Source organism: Carcharodon carcharias, chromosome 2 (assembly GCF_017639515.1).
Source record: "Carcharodon carcharias isolate sCarCar2 chromosome 2, sCarCar2.pri, whole genome shotgun sequence".
In the NCBI taxonomy this organism is placed as follows: domain Eukaryota; kingdom Metazoa; phylum Chordata; class Chondrichthyes; order Lamniformes; family Lamnidae; genus Carcharodon; species Carcharodon carcharias.
In genome coordinates, this window is record NC_054468.1 from 28,563,730 (window position 1) to 28,581,327 (window position 17,598).

General features: G+C 43.2%; 1 long non-coding RNA gene across 1 annotated transcript; it reads left to right on the forward strand.

Moving 5' to 3' along the window:
• The first annotated feature begins 7,072 nt into the window (after positions 1-7,072).
• LOC121275399 lies at positions 7,073-15,107 on the forward strand. Its single transcript, XR_005942408.1, has 3 exons — positions 7,073-7,127; positions 13,040-13,075; positions 15,080-15,107. It is a non-coding gene; the product is annotated as an uncharacterized LOC121275399 (long non-coding RNA).
• The last annotated feature ends 2,491 nt before the right edge of the window (positions 15,108-17,598 follow it).

Consider the following 17,598-nt stretch of genomic DNA (forward strand, 5'->3'; position numbering starts at 1 on the left):
GTATTTAACTCCACATGTGTTGCAGCCACAAGTTCTGCCAATTTTACGTTGTACTGATGGTGAGTTCTGACGGCTTTGCCATCATTCCTACCACAAATTGCACACCATAATCCAGGAACTGTCCAGCCTTAAAGTATCAATTTCTTGATAACTTGATTGAGTATCAAGATTCTGAAATTATATCTTGATGCTTGAGTGCAATGGAAAATAGTCCATAGCTTTACAGAGCTATCTTAAGTGTTATAACGCAGGACCTGATTTTTAAAAAAGATAAGTAGGAATATTTTTAAACAGCCAAGGGGAAGCAGTTATGGGGTCAGGTAGCGGGGTTAAAGCTCCAAAGAGTGATGTTGGATCGAATAACTGACATGATCTGACCCGCTTATGAATTTAACCAGGTGTATTAGCTGGTGAACAAGAAACTCTTATGGAGCTGTTGAATAAATAATTAAAATATTCAAAGAGAGAATTAACTGAGGATTTAACCTGGCACATGAATTCCCTGTGCTGTTTGGAACCCATCAGGATGCACTAGGTGAGAGCACAGCAGGAGGTGCTTGTTTAGTGAAACTGACAGGATGGGAAGTCTTTAAACAGTGAAACTGAATAGCACCAGCCATGCCCTGGTGAGAGACACATGCTCATCTCACTTCTTCCGTGAATGTGTTTTCACTGTTTGATTTCCAACATCTGGAAGTCAGTTCACCCATCGTGCACTTCATTTGTTTTGATCTGTACTTCCCTTCACCGTGCCATGGGAGCAGCTTTTGCAGCTCCAACTTGTACCTCTGATGAGGAACAAGGCAAGCAGCGCCAGAGGTAGCAGTAGCACTAGGAGAAGCAGGAGCAATACCAACAGCAGGAGCAGCTGTCTTCTCTTCAACCACCTGTAGCTCCACTGGAGAAAGGGGATGGACACAGATATTCAGCTGGAGGGAGGTTAGATCCCCAACACAGGCAGGGGATCAGCTCTCTCAACATGTCTGAACACCAGTGCCTCAGGAGCCTTAGGCTTTCATAGCATGTTCTTGTTAACTGCAAGCCTCCTGGAACAAGGCCTCCTTCGCAGTGGACTAGGTAGGCACGTGTTACTAGTGGCCATCCAGGTGGCTATCACTGGAAGACCACCCACCCCCTAGTTCTCTGTCCCTGGAACTCTGTGCTCTTTTCTTCTGCAAGGAAAGGACATAAGGATGAACGAGTATGAGAAATGGATTTTGTGGAGGCCTCTGGCTTCACTGCTGGAAGTGCCTTGGGACATTTATTTGAGTCAAGGCACTAAGTTTTTTGTTTATTCATTTGCGGGGATGTGGGTTTCGCTGGCTGGGCCAGCATTTATTGCCCATCCCTAGTTGCCCTTGAGAAGGTGGTGGTGAGCTGCCTTCTTGAACTGCTGCAGTCCATGTGGTATGGGTACACTCACAGTGCTGTTAGGGAGGGAGCGCCAGGATTTGTCCCAGTGACAGTGAAGGAATGGCGATATATTTCCAATCAGGGTGGTAAGTGACTTGGAGGGGAACTTCCAGGTGGTGGTGTTCCCATGTATCTGCTGCCCTTGTCTTTCTAGATGGTAGTGGTCGCCATTGTATTAACAGTTTTGTCTGGAACATAGATCCACTTGTTTGACAAAAATAAGAACAGCTTTCCCAAGAGAATGTAATTTGTCAGCTTTCACATTACATGACATACATGCAGCACTGGTATTTGCATAATGTTGAAATTTGTCCTGCATTATATGCAATGGTCAGTTGTGTAGAAGAAGCCTTTAATTGAAGCATTTTCATAGTTGTTCAAGGGAATTGAGGATATTTTTACTGATGACTTAGATCATAGACCAACCAAGTCCTGAACCGTAGCCTGAATAATAGCCTTTATAACTTAACCCAGCTGCTGTTCGCAAATGTGAAAGATTATATCTGCATTTACACATTATAAAAAAAAACAACTGTTCAGTGAGTAAGAGGAATGTGAATATGTAAGAAGTAAAGTTACCTGTCCTCCAAATAAAAAGCTTTGACTGCAAATTGCATTCTTTTTAAGAGTGTATATAGTCAGTAGAAATGCATCTTTATCAAAGCTGACATCTTCTTGCGCTAACTTAAAATGTAGTCAGTTTGGCAAGCTGATGCAAATCCACAATTTGGTTGTCAAGGTGAAATGAAAATGGGTGCGCTGTCCGATTATCTTTCATCATCAAACTATTCTCTTTAGTTTCTTTGGGTATGGCTGAAGTTTTCTGTCACACGCAATTTCCAGTTAACAAATGCAAATATTTTGACTTTGCCTTGACTCAGAAAAAAATATGGAAAAGAAGCCTACAGATTATAAAGAAAGAGAAATTTTGCCATTTTGCACCTTTTTTTGGATTCAGATAAAACAGAAAACACTCAATGGAATGAAAAATAGCAACAAAAAAATGCCCCCATTGTCTATGAATTTCTTTCAGGGTTTTTTTGAGAGATGTGATAAAGTTATATACAAATGCATGCTCTTTATTTTTCCATTAGCACATTTCAAAAAAGAGTTGGATGAATATCTGGTTGGGAATGCTATTGAGGGTTATAAGAAAGGCCCAAATACAGACAATCAAACGTGCTGTAGAATATCATGGTTTCTGCATTGATAAACCAAGAAAATGTCATACTTAGGAAAGTAACTAGTCAAGAATGAACAATGCAGGATGTAAGGTAAGTGTTCTGGAGTTTTGTTAGATTTCCCTTCGTGGAGAGCAGGAAGAATCTTTACAGCCTTTCTCATCAGGAGATTAAGTGGGTTAGTTAGAGTTCATGATAAAGTGAATTGTATATAACTTGGGGAAGCAGCAAGCTTGATTAGCTAAATTGCCTTTCTTATTTCTTGGGAACAACAGAACTGAATGCTGTGACAAGCATGACACAGATTGCCTTTTACCTGTAGGGAAGCATAGGCACCCTTCTCTGTACCTATTCTAGATGACACAACTCAGATAAGTGAACTTAACTGAGTAGGGAGTTTATGGTTTAGCTTTGTTTTGTTGCAAAAATTGATTTCTTGAAAAAAATATACAAACATTTTATCTATTAACTGCAGGGGCAGCCAGGCTCATTAGGAAGACATGGTCTGCCAGGTTCCCCCGGACTTCAAGGACCTCCAGGCCCACCAGGATTAAAAGGACAAAGTGGAGAACGTGGACTGCCTGGATTTGCTGGAATTAAAGGGGACCAAGTAAGATGAAACAAAACATAGCTGCATGCAAAATTTATTACCCACCGCCATCTGACATGATGAGAGTAACCCAGCCATTGCCAACTTGCAACAACATAAAAATATATTTTATGCCAGAAGATTGAACTGACAGCTCAAAGCTAGTCTAGGTAGCAGGAAACTGGGCTTTGTTTTTTTAGAGGCATCATTTTGTAGATCACTGTTACTGTGCTCCCTAACAGCACGGTGGGTGTACCTACACCACTGCAGCGGTTCAAGCAGACAGCTCACCTCCATCTTCTGAAGGGCAAGCGGGGATGGGCAACAAAAGTGGGCCTGGCCAGCAATGCCCGCATCCCATAAAATATTTTTAAAAATTCCCATCTGCATTTGACGTCTGGGTCAATGATATTTCAAGGCTTCACAAATTTAGGAAGAGCAAAAAATGCTCAGTTTCATTTAATTGCTATTTGACAACAGCAACAAAAGCTGAATACCCTGAATACCTGAAGTTGTCTAAGATTGCCCTCGGCTGCTTTGGTGCTAGAAGCTGTGCTAGAGCAGCTTTGGTAGAAGAATGGGAGTGGATCAGTAGTTTGTCCTGTTAGTTGTTATAAAGAGAAAGGAGGGAAAATATTTACACAATTCTATAACTGTTTTCATTTTCCAGGGTCCTACTGGTGTTCCTGGCTTTCTAGGATTGGATGGCATTCCAGTGAGTATTTATTGAACTTTTTCCACTTGTTGACCATAATGTAATTGTAGCTGTACATTTATATCCTATAGACTGATCTGATCTGCTTATGATCTAGCCAGATACCAAGTTTCTCAAGCTCAGCACTATACAATAATAGGAATCCTACACCTGCAGATGGTTCCATAATGACTTCTTAAAATATTGATCATTTTAGGGGTTTCCAGGGCTGCAAGGCCCAAGGGGGCCTCCTGGACTGGATGGCTGCAATGGATCTCGAGGAGACCCTGGCCCCCCAGGAAGTGAAGGATATCCAGGAAGACCTGGTTTACCGGTAGGGATATCTTTATTGAATCTAATCATAAGGAGCCGTAACTTCAGATGGAAAGTTGTGAACATGTGGAGAAGCGTGTCACCACTCAGAATCGAATACTGATTCACTGCAGTCATTGTAAAGGGAATTGAATATATTTTTCATTCGGGAGAATAAAGGGATATGGCACTGGAGAGAAAAATGGTGAAACTAATGAGGTCCTGGGAAAGAACTTGGATGATGGGATGAGCCAATGGGAAAAATATTCCCCCCATTGTTTGGAGGGGGGGGCGGGGAGTGCAGGAGAGGGTGAGGGCAGGTGCGCCTCCGATCGGCACCCCAGATGGGGCAGGGGGGGCCACCATTTTAGGTGGGCGGGCCAATTAAGGCCCCCCAGCGTGTCATCCACCAGGAAGTGTTATGCTTTTTTTTTGGATTTCCAGCATCCGCAGTTTTTTTGTTTTTTTTTGTTTTTTTTTAGGAAGTGTTATGCGCTCCCTCTGTGGGGGGATTTCCCTCAGCTGGGAGTGCTCTCTTTCGCTAAGTGCTGCCTCAGGGAGATCGGCTGCGAATTAAAATTTGCAATAAAAATGATAGAAAAATTTCCCTGACATGTCCCCTCATGTGGGGACATGTCCATAACTTTAACTGAGACCTTTATTGAAAATTCAAATACCCTCATGAAACCTCATCCCACCAGTGGGTGAGGTTTCATGCTTTTTCTGAAGCCCGACAGGCTTAAGGTTGGACGGGCAGGTCCATTATGATTTTAAAATGTTTCCCAATGGACTCAATAGGCCATTGACAGGTCGGCGGGTGCGCAGCTGACTCAGCTACTCCCCCGCTGACCTGATAATGGAAATGACGTGGGGTGACATCAGGAGTTCCACCTGACGTCATCCCGCATCATTTTACGCGTTGGCGAGCGAGTCCCGCCCCCGCTCGCTGACCCGAAAATTCTTCCCAATGGGTTGATTTAGGTTCTTTGCATTGTTAGTTTTTTTTATTTTCTTGTATTTGTCAGTCTTTTCCACCCCAACCCCTTTTAGAACATCCCCACTCCTCATGGAACAGCTCTTCACAGCTCATCCTCAAAATCCAACAGTCCACAGTCTGAAACCTCAGCATCCTTTTTGATTCTGAGCTGATATTCTAATTTCATGTCTTCTCTATTACAAAGGCTCCACCTCAGTAGCATCCCCTGAAAGCCCATCTGTCACTGAAACCTTTCTCCACGTCAATTGCCATCTCCATACACTACAATTCCATAGCTCAATCTATCTATATAGAAACTGTAGATATTCCATTGCTCAATGAAAATTCAAGGAACAGTACCTCACCTTTTGGTTAGGCACTTAATAGTCTTCCAGACTCAACTCAGAGTTCAGCAATGTCAGACTGTAATCTCTGCCCCAACTCTACTCACTTTTTATTTGGAAACTTCAGTTTTACACTCATTTTTCCCTTGTTTTTGCTTATGGACAGAAAGCTGTTCATTATTCTGCCATTCACACATTCTCTAGACACATAATTTGTTTCTTTACTTTTTCCATTACCGTTACTTTTAGCCTTACATCACCCCCGTTTTGTCCTTTAATCTCTCCTGTCATCCATTCTATCACTGACCTTCCCTTTTGTTTGTTTTCCACTCTCTCCCCACCTTTCGCTTGCTTACAACCTTTTATATTTCTAAGTTTTCTCTTTCCTGATGAAGAGTCATCGACCTGAAACGCCACAAATGGTGCCTGGCCTAATGAGTGTTTCCAATGTTCTCTGTTTTTGTTTCAGATTTCCAGCGTCTAAAATATTTTGTTTATAGCTCTCCTGGCCCCTAATTATTAAACTTCAACTTATCCAACAACCAGCTGTCTGTGTCTTGTTCCCACTAACTTCCATTTGCACATTTTTACCTGTACTCACTGTCTTATATTGGCTTCCAATCTTTCAATACCTCTAATTAAACATTCTCATCCTTGATTTCTCTTCATGGTCTTGCTCCTCTTTATCTATTTAACCTACTACAGGCCTGCCGATGCCCCTACCTTCCTAAGCCTCCCTTTCCCCTGACTCTGACCTCTTTACACCATCATTCTCAACCCTACATTCAGCCACCTGGGCCCTACGCTCTGAAATTTCCTCCCCAAACACTTCTGCCTCTCCTCATTTAAGACGCTGCTTAGAACTGCACTCTTTGACCATGCTTTTGGTCACCTCTCCAAGATCTCTTCTTTGGCTTGGTATGTATTTTTTAATAGGCCTATATCTTGGGAGACTGGATTTCTGTCTGTCAGCCACAAACTGACTTTAAGAAAGTTAACAGTGTTTACAATGGTTAGGAGCGACAACAGTTAGTGGTGCGCGGGGGTGATGGAGGTGGAAAGCAGAAGTGAGAGAGGGAGGTGGGAATCGGCGCAAGTGGGAAACAGTGAGCAGCTGAGGGAAAAGGTGAGTAAAGGTACCGGCTGTTGAAGTGGCTGAGAGTGTTGAGAAGTTGAAGATGGCTCAACAGCTTGGAGTGGCAGCAGAAAGATATCAAGCAACAGGGTTCAGGTAAGGTGGTGCTTTGGAGGTGGAACTGGAAAAGAAACTAGAAATAAGTTGAATAAACAATTAAGTTTAAGAGTGTCATATAGCGGTTTTGGAGTTAGCATAAAAAGAAACACTGCTGGCATCACACTCATAGGAAATGCATGCTATATGCAAAAATTTTAATACATTATAGACAAATATTTAGTATTGGATTATAGCTGAAGTTTAGAGTATGAATATCTTTTGGTAGGAACAGTAAGTTGCATATATGCCAGAAAATGTTGGTAATGCTATTTGTTTTTGTAATGTCAAATAAAACTTATACCATATTTGTTGCAGGGAACGCCAGGTCCAAAAGGGCCAAAAGGAGACTCGATAACTGATAGATTTTCTTATATGGGTTTACCGGTAAGTGTTCAATTTAAAGCATTGATTACTGTTCCTTACCTTTTCTTTCTTTCTACTGTAGTTAAGGTAGGAAATAGATGACAGCCTAGGTCCTGTCTTGAACTTTGTTGATCGAGTGAGCTAATAGACTAAATTATAATTTTTGTACTTTTGCTGTACTATTCTTGTCACTGTTGTATTCTGCAAATTAGCATGTTTGGAATATTTGTTCAACGTTTTGAGTCACAGTGAGCGAGAATACAATTTTTATATCACCATTGTACTAGCTAACTTTATATAAACTCTACCATTAATTTAGGGCAGGAGAAAAGACAGGAGAACAATATGAGGGTGAAGGACTGTTCTGGGAAAAGAGTGTAGCAACACTTATAAATAGCAAGAAGGCAGGAATTCACATAGCCACCAGTTGAGGATAAGAGTTAACAATTCTGATACCTTTTTCTGATGTGGAGGAAATGGAGTATGTACTTCATGAATTGGGATTTATATCCAGTTAAAGCAGATTATTTTGCTGTGTATCCACATGATTCAGGTAGCCATGGAGAAAAATACTAAAAGACTTTAGAAAAACACAGAAGGCAGAAAAATGATCTTTGCAGTGTCTGAAAGGGAAGGAGAATAAGAGGCAATAGGTAAAAAATGTGGTTTGAGTTCATGAGAACAGCTGAAGAATGTCAAACCTATGCTAATTAATTAACCTCAGAAAACCAGGCACAAGGAGCTTACTTTATGAGCCATCGACATTTAAGTCTAACTGTTGAAAATCTGCTCGAGCTTATTGCAGATTTGGTTGAACAGTAAATTAGTGCAATAGTGCAGCTGATTGTGATTGAATTTACTAGTGTATTTTTTCTACTTTATAATTAATTGTCAAAAAAATGAGATTATGCTTCTATGTTTGATCTCCAAAGTCTGTTCAGGTCACTTATTTGTTTGAAAAACAATCCTAACATTTAGTCTACGGGTAATCAGTTGAATAATTGTTAGCTGTGAAATCAGTATAGAACATAAACCATGGGCGGAACTTTACAGCCCCTCCCTTCAGCGATCCCGCCAAAGTCAATGGACTTTTGTACACTTGCCACATTGAACACCTGCCTCTGCCTGTGACGGGGCCCTAAAGTGCTGCCCCATATGTTCAGACTATATTTGAACTAGTTGAATGCCTTAATCTACTGGTTCACATACCTACAATTCATGCTCGTGCTTCCATATTAAATGTCTTTAGTTTTTAAATGGTCCATTTTCACCTGGTTGCTTTACCTTGATGTTATGGGTACTAACTAGTGGGCAAAAGCATGTAAACATGGGCAACATAACTTGGTAAGAATCACTTTAATTGTCAAACCAGCCAGAATCTGATTTCGACCTAATTTTGCAACAAGTTGCAACAAAGGAAGCTCAGGAAATTGACAAAGTTTGGTCAGGAAATTGTTGACCAGCTGATTTGCCACCCAAAGGAAAACAACGTATCTGTGTATAATACTTGTGCTGATGGTTAAGAGGATAAGCTCCTATTTAGTATGGTGATAAATTACGGTCTGCCAGAATTCTTTCACTGTCAATGACTGAATTTTGGAAACATACAGCTCCGACATAGGCTCTCGCGGATGACACCCAGAAACCTGCCTAATGTTGTCTAAGAATGTCCAGAGCCATTTAAAGTCGTGAAGTCTGTTGCCATCTAAAGAGATCCTATATGACGGAAGAGTATCTTTAGAGACTTCACAGGAGAAATAGTGAGACTTAATAGGTAGAATTTTTTGGGCCCCGCCGGGGGTGAGAACGGGGGCAGACGTGTCCTGAAAATACTTACGTTGGCTGGCATTCCGCTTTCCAATGCTGTTCCTACCATTTGCAAATTAGCGGAGGCTGGATTGCATCTGGTAGGTCTACCGGCTCCAATGCAGCAGATAGCCAATTGAGTTCTTTAAGATAAAAACAAAAAAACTGCAGATGCTGGAAATCCAAAACAAAAACAAAAACAGAATTACCTGGAAAAACTCAGCAGGTCTGGCAGCATCGGCGGAGAAGAAAAGAGTTGACGTTTCGAGTCCTCATGACCCTTCGACATCCGACATCCGACGCCTCAACAAGAAACTTTTTCTCTTTCTCTCAAGTGCTAAGGAACGCAAGCTCCAACAACTCATCGACACCAACACCCATCTAGGACCCTCCACCCCGGCCTGTCCCTCCATCCCCACCCCATCTTCCAATCCCAACCCCAGCCGTGTATTCACTATACCCCCTGACCTTCCCCTCTCCGATGCTGAACGTTCAGTGCTCAGCAAAGGACTTAGTTTCATACCCTTGCGCCCTCACCTCAATGAATTTCGGGCTCGGCATGATGCTGAACTCTTCTTCCGCCTTCTTCGTCTCCGGGCTCACTTCTTTGGGCAGGAGTCCTCTCCCAATTCAACGGATCCTTTTACCCATCTCCAATATTCTCCCTCCACCTGGACCCCTCCCTCTGGATTCTTACCTTCTCTTGATCTTTTCATTGAGAACTGTCGGCGCGACATTAGTCGTCTTAATTTCTCTGCTCCTCTCACCCATTCTAACCTGTCTCTCTCTGAACTTACTGCACTCCATTCTCTCAGGTCCAACCCTGACATTGTCATCAAACCCGCTGACAAGGGTAGTGCTGTTGTTGTCTGGCGTACTGACCTGTACCTCGCGGAGGCTGAGCGTCAACTCGCAGACACTTCCTCCTACCTCTCCCTGGACCATGACCCCACCACTGAACATCAAGCCATTGTTTCCAGGACTGTCACTGACCTCATCTCCTCTGGGGATCTCCCTCCCACAGCTTCCAACCTGATAGTCGCCCAACCTCGGACGGCCCGCTTCTATCTCCTACCCAAAATCCACAAACAGAACTGCCCCGGTAGACCGATCGTCTCAGCTTGCTCCTGCCCCACAGAACTCATTTCTCGTTATCTTGACTCCCTTCTCTCTCCCCTTGTCCAGTCCCTTCCCACCTACATCCGTGATTCCTCTGACACCTTACGTCGCATCAACAATTTCCAGTTCCCTGGCCCCAACCGCTTCCTCTTCACCATGGACGTCCAATCCCTCTACACCTCCATCCCCCACCAGGATGGTCTGAGGGCCCTTAGCTTCTTCCTCGAACAGAGGCCCGAACAATCCCCATCCACCACTACTCTCCTCCGTCTGGCTGAACTTGTTCTCACGCTGAACAATTTCTTCTTCAACTCCTCTCACTTCCTCCAAATAAAAGGTGTGGCTATGGGTACCCGCATGGGCCCCAGCTATGCCTGTCTCTTTATGGGGTATGTGGAACATTCCTTGTTCCAGTCCTACTCCGGCCCCCTTCCACAACTCTTTCTCCGGTACATCGATGATTACTTTGGTGCTGCTTCATGCTTTCGTTGGGACTTGGAAAAATTTATTAATTTTGCTTCCAATCTCCACCCCTCCATCATTTTCACGTGGTCCATCTCTGACACTTCCCTTCCCTTCCTTGACCTCTCTGTCTCAATCTCTGGTGGTAGACTGTCCACCAATATCAATTACAAACCCACCGATTCCCACAGCTATCTCGACTACAGCTCCTCACACCCCGCTTCCTGTAAGGACTCCATCCCATTCTCTCAGTTCCTTCGCCTCCGTCGCATCTGTTCCGATGATGCTACCTTCAAAAACAGTTCCTCTGACATGTCCTCCTTCTTCCTTAACCGAGGTTTTCCACCCACGGTCGTTGACAGGGCCCTCAACTGTGTCCGGCCCATCTCCCGCGCATCCACCCTCACGCCTTCTTCTCCCTCCCAGAAACATGATAGGGTCCCTCTTGTCCTCACTTATCACCCCACCAGCCTCCGCATTCAAAAGATCATCCTCCGCCATTTCCGCCAACTCCAGCATGATGCCACCACCAAACACATCTTCCCTTCACCCCCCCTATCGGCATTCTGTAGGGATCGCTCCCTCCGTGACACCCTGGTCCACTCCTCCATCACCGCCTACTCCTCAACCCCCTCCTATGGCACCACCCCATGTCCACGCAAAAGATGCAATACCTGCCCCTTCACTTCCTCTCTCCTCACCGTCCAAGGACCCAAACACTCCTTTCAAGTGAAGCAGCATTTCACTTGCATTTCCCCCAACTTAGTCTACTGCATTCGTTGCTCCCAATGTGGTCTCCTCTACATTGGAGAGACCAAACGTAAACTGGGCGACCGCTTTGCAGAACACCTGCGGTCTGTCCGCAAGAATGACCCAAACCTCCCTGTCGCTTGCCATTTTAACACGCCACCCTGCTCTCTTGCCCACATGTCTGTCCTTGGCTTGCTGCATTGTTCCAGTGAAGCCCAACGCAAACTGGAGGAACAACACCTCATCTTCCGACTAGGCACTTTACAGCCATCCGGACTGAATATTGAATTCAACAACCTTAGGTCGTGAGCTCCCTCCCCCATCCCCACCCCCTTTCTGTTTCCCCCTTCCTTTTCTTTTTTTCCAATAAGTTATATAGATTTTCCTTTTCCCACCTATTTCCATTATAAAAAGAAAAAAAAAAATATTTATTTATTTATTTATTTATTTTTTACATCTTTTATGCTCTCCTCACCCCCACTAGAGCTATACCTTGAGTGCCCTACCATCCATTCTTAATTAGCACATTCGTTTAGATAATATCACCAACTTTAACACCTATGTGTTCTTTTGTATTATTGTTGTTGACATCTTTTGATGATCTGCTTCTATCACTGCTTGTTTGTCCCTACAACCACACCCCCACTCCACCTCTCTCTCTCTCTCTCCGCCCCCCACACACACACCTTAAACCAGCTTATATTTCAACTCTTTCTTGGACTCGAACTCAAGTTCTGTCGAAGGGTCATGAGGACTCGAAACGTCAACTCTTTTCTTCTCCGCCGATGCTGCCAGACCTGCTGAGTTTTTCCAGGTAATTCTGTTTTTGTTTTTGTTTTGAGTTCTTTAAGAGTCTCTTTAAGCCTACTTAATTGAGGCCGACTGGGACTTTCCAGTCAGCTTCCAGTTCGCTACACTGGCAGGGGCCAGTTAAGGTCCCTGGAGGTGAGCACCTAGTGATAGTGGGGAAGTCGGGGGAGGCAGCACCCCAGACGGGCCTACAGGCCATTCCTGCCTGCCTGGGTGCTCGTAGAGGGGGTCCTCCCCATCCACCTACAAAAGTGTCGGGCTGGCTCCAAGAACCATTTCTTAATTAAAGTTTTAAAAACGTTGGTGAGAGGGCACCTCTCAGTTGCTTACCCACTATTCCTTTCAAGCTGGAAGGCCTCTGATTGGCCCTCCAGCTTCAAGAGTCTGCCCACCACCCTTAATTGGGCAGGGTGTCTGCCTTCATGTCTTCAAGCCAGTTAAGGGGGTGCCTCCTCTGGGGTGGGTTCAGCACCCAGAGGCTGTCCCAACTTCTGTTTCCTGCCTCTGTGGGGAAAATCCAGCCCAATTGTTCTAAATTGAGGAAGAGCCGACTGTGCATGTGTTACATAGGTTGGCTGCATAAAAAGGAACAGTAAGATATGGAGGTACCCCAGCAGGGAACAGTAATATATAACAGTCACTCCCAGAGAAATAACAGAATATTGTGGCTGCACACTGGGGAACAGTGGGGAATAGACAGTTACAAAGATAGATATTCTACATATTGATTATGAATGATTCGGCAAACCTAACCCACGTACGCCAAAATACATGATTGAAATGTAGGACAAAGAAACTGTTTGTGGGGAAGAGTTAGTAGAAGCTCTGAACTAAGAACATGAATGCCAACTGTGGATGAAAATTGTGGCACCCATGTTGGGTGGCTAATCTGAATTTCTAGATTCATATTAGAAAACATTCAGCCAATTGAAGCATTTAAAGATACCATAGAAGATTAATGGAGTAATTTGTTCTCTTGTCAATAGGGAGACCAAGGATTCCCAGGGCCAATGGGCTATCCTGTAAGTAACAATTAATTTCCTTATTTTTGCTTAGGGTTTTTCTTGGCTTTATCTGCTAAGCAGTGAATACGGGCATCTCAGAGTGATTAAAGATAACGATCTGATGAAGAGGATAAGTCAGCCTGTTATGAACTATGAGGGGAAGTGTTCAATTAAGGCATTCAATTAATCACAGCTAACTTTAATGCGTTACTTTCTTGGCAATTTATATTTTTACATGTTACATGCTGTAGCTACATAGAGCAGCAACGGAAGTTCAATAACAGGATTTGGGGGTTGGGGGGGCGGGGTGCAGGGTGATCAGGTGGCAGCGGGAGGGAGGGTGGCTGAAAGAGGAGAGAGCAGCATAAAGGTCGGAATGCGATACAACGAAATCCTGAGACAGCAGGGCACGGCCAAGAGAGGGATACTGGGAAGGAAAGCCTGAGAGAGGAGAGGGTAGGGCAAGGATGGGGCTTAGATATTGGGAAAGACGATCTGAGTCATTTGGAAGGGCTCAGGCTCAAGCAGGATGCCACCCAATTAGATACACTGAACATTCTGCTCAGGAACACATAACCTTTGCTAATGGTGGGAATGATTTGAAAGTAACTTTAATTTATTTTTCTTTAGTTTTCAGGTATGAGATTTTTGAGTACCTCTGACTGTCTCTACATTAGGCTGTTAAATCAAACATCAATGCTTTTTGAACTAATTTATGCACCTCATAATCAACCTTTGCTCCAGCAGATTAATCACCTGGTGAATAATAAAGACAAGGATGAAATATTGTCACACAGACACCAATATACCCAACAAGACAGTCAGAGATGATAATAATAAAGCTGGTACTTAGTAACAATAGTATCAATTAAATATACAATTAAAACTAAGATTTACTGAGATTAAAGTTTTTAATGTTAATAAAATTTTAATTGTGATTATTTATAATTATTTTTTTAATTGTTAGATAGCCCTACTTTTAATTGATTTTAACTATAACCTGAAATCTGAGATATAATTGTAGATTTTGGGTTACTACAGTAGACACGTCTATTTTATAATAGAGTATACATTATCAAATTAACCCCATGTGTGTGACTTTTGCAGCAGATTAGTGCGATTAATAGAAAAGTAGCTTGTTGGACAAAGGCTGGCTTGGTAACAGAAAACAGAAGGCGCTAATTACTTGGAAATGCACTGGGCAAGGACAATGTCAAATTGTGGCCAAGTGATGAGTTTAAGGAAGATTGAAAGTACTCAAAGCAATTTGGACCAATTATGCAGACGGATTGAGCAGTAGCTGATGGATTTTGCTGTTAGTAAATGTAAAGTTAGAGATATTGAAACCATGTAGACTGAAAAGTTTGCATCAGTAGAGGCTGAGAAGAAAAGTAATTCGAGTGCTTATTCCCCATTCACTAAAAAAATGTCAATTAATGTGAAGCTGCTTTCAACAATGCCAATCAAGTGCTAGGGAATATCTTAGAGCATTTAATTCTAAATCAAAACCAATTACTTTTATTTTCTGCAGGTCATTAATAATACCAGACATTAAACAATCCATGTTTAATAACAAATGTGACTCTATATCTGATTTTGAGCAGATTAAAGGTTACATAAAGAAAAATGTGAATAGAGATGGTCAAATAATGAAACACAATATGTTCAGGGTAAGTTGGCTAGAACATTGGTTAATATTGAAGTAATTAAGTATTTTTAAATTAATCTCGAGCTTCTTTTGAACATTAACCAATGACAACAAGTAATTTGTAAAAAAATAACATTTCATCCTAATTGTCGACAGCAGTTCCTGAGAGAAATGACACTCCAACCTGTTTAAAGGCGGAACTAGAATTGTAGAATGATGCAGCAGAAGGGAGTCATTCAGTTCATTGCGTCTGTGCTGCCTCTTTGAATCACCTATCCGAATGTAGAATCAGTCTTGCACCAAATGCAAGATAAACCCTTGTCCAATTATGATGTATCATCAATGGCTGAAATAAATTATTTTTTTCCTCTTAGGGTTTTCCGGGAAATCCAGGTCTTCAAGGTATTGCAGGACCAAGAGGTCCACCTGGTTTTCCAGTAAGTAGATTATGGCTGAAATGAGATTACATCGCTATTTTCTGGGCACATCCAAGGGTTCAATAGATGCCGCTGAAATAAGGAACAGCAATGAGAGTTTAATCCTAGAAGTGCAGCAGAGAAACCAGTTTTAAATGAGATCAAGATAGTTTCACAAAAAAAATATTGAAACATCCTGAAACCAGGTTAATTTAGGCATTTTTGTGCAGAAAGAATACACTGTAACAAAGGAGATATTGCCAGCCTTGAGGTTATGCAAGGAGCTGGCATAGGACTATGTAATGGTGGAAATTCTTGAGCAAGTAAAGGTGTGCACTAGATGGAGAGTGCTTGAATTTTATTCCATGGACTGAAGTGAGCTATCCATAGTGCTGATCCATCACTGTGCTCTACCCACAACACTGACCATCACTGTGCTCTACCCACAACATTGACCATCACTGTGCTCTATCCACAACACTGACCATCACTGTGCTCTACCCACAACACTGACCATCACTGTGCTCTACCCACAACACTGACCATCACTGTGCTCTACCCACAACTGACCATCACTGTGCTGTACCCACAACACTGACCATCACTGTGCTGTACCCACAACACTGACCATCACTGTGTTCTACCCACAATACTGATCCTTCAACAAAGACCTCCACAAGTTAACAAAAGTCCGACTGTACAGTAGTTGACATCTTCACACTCAGTGACACGTAAGAGCACTACAGAAATTCCATCAGTAATGCCTCCGTCGTATCCTCCAGATTCAAAACGGCCCACCTGATTGGCACCCCATCTACAAACATTCATTTCCTCCACCACTGATGCACAGTAGCAGCAGTGTGCACACTCTACAAGATGCACTGCAGGAATTCACCAAGGCTCCTTTGACAGCACCTTACAAACCCACGACCACTACTATCTCGGACATGGGCAGCAGATGCATTGGAACACCACCACCTGCAAGTTCCCCTCCAAGTCACTCACCATCCTGACTTGGAAATATATCGCCGTTCCTTCAGTGGCGCTAGGTCAAAATCCTGGAACTCCCTAACAGTCCTTTGGGTGTACCTACACTACATGCATTGCAGCGGTTCATGAAGGCAGCTCACCACCACCTTCTCAAGGGCAACTAGGGATGGGGTAATAAATGCAGGCCCAGCCAGCGAAGCCCACATCCCGTGAATGAATACAGTAAAATGTGAGGACCGTCAAACAAATGTCCTTCTTGAAGTCAGCACCACAAGCCTTCAGGAAAACCCCTGCAAAATCAACTTTGCTGAACTGGACACTGTTCAGGTGGCTGAAAACAGTCTCCCCCTGTGCTCTCATTGTCAGCTATCCCTTGATTGGCGGATGATACCTCCTCACGATGTGAGTTTCTGCCATGAGTCTTCATGTGACTGAACAGGCCATTTCTCCACCTGCAGATCTTTAGGCACATGGAGGAAGGATGTCACATGAGATAGTGGGATCAGGAGTGCAGGATTTGCTTCCTTTCCTTCTCTGCCGCTGCTCTGCCTCACCATTTAAGATGTTGAGACTCAAAGCAATGTAGCTTGACGGACTAGAGTTGTCACCATTCTGAACAGTTGTCACAAACTCTCCCAATCATTGATGTCAATGCTGGAGCAATTTAAGGAGAGCCTCAGAGTTTCTTTGAAGCATTTTCTTTATCCTCCCCTGGAATATTGGCCATTTGAGAGTGGAAAAAATAGGAACTGGTGGGGGAGACTGTTTTCGGCCATCGGACTCAGTGTCCACTCCATCCAAGTTGATTTGGCACGAGTTTTACATGAATGCTTATGGAGTTGGCTTCAAGAAGGACCTTGGCATTTATTTGACAGTTCTCCCAGTAATTCCAAAGGATTACAGCAGAGGCATTGCTGGTGGAATTTCTCTGGTGCTCTTATGTGTCACTGATACAGTCCAGGACTTACTGTGGTACAGGAGTGTGGTGACAACAAATCCTCTGTACACTAGGACTTGCGTTAACTTGTGGAGGTCTTTGTTGTCAAACACTCACTGTTATAGTTTGTTGAGGGCGGAGCTGGAACAGCTGATCTGGTGTTGGATCTCTTTGTCAATGGTGGCCTTTTGAGAGAGATGGCTGCCAAAGTATAGGAAGTGCTCAACATATTCCAAAATCTCTCCTTCAGCATATAGAGGAGGTGAAATATTTGGCTGAAGCACCTGTGACAGAACAGTCCTCTTCAGGATAGCCTCTGCTCACCCCAAATAGGGAGGGGTTTGGAAAAGATGTCTTAAAAATAGGCTATCCTACTTTCTCCTAGCTGATGACTGTGGTCTACACACAACACTGATCCATAACTGTGTTCCATCTACAACACTGACCATCACCGGGAACTATCCACATGTTCTATCATTGGAAATTTCCCACATCAGTGATCCATCATTGGGAAATACCCACAACATTGATCCCGAACTAAGAGCTACCC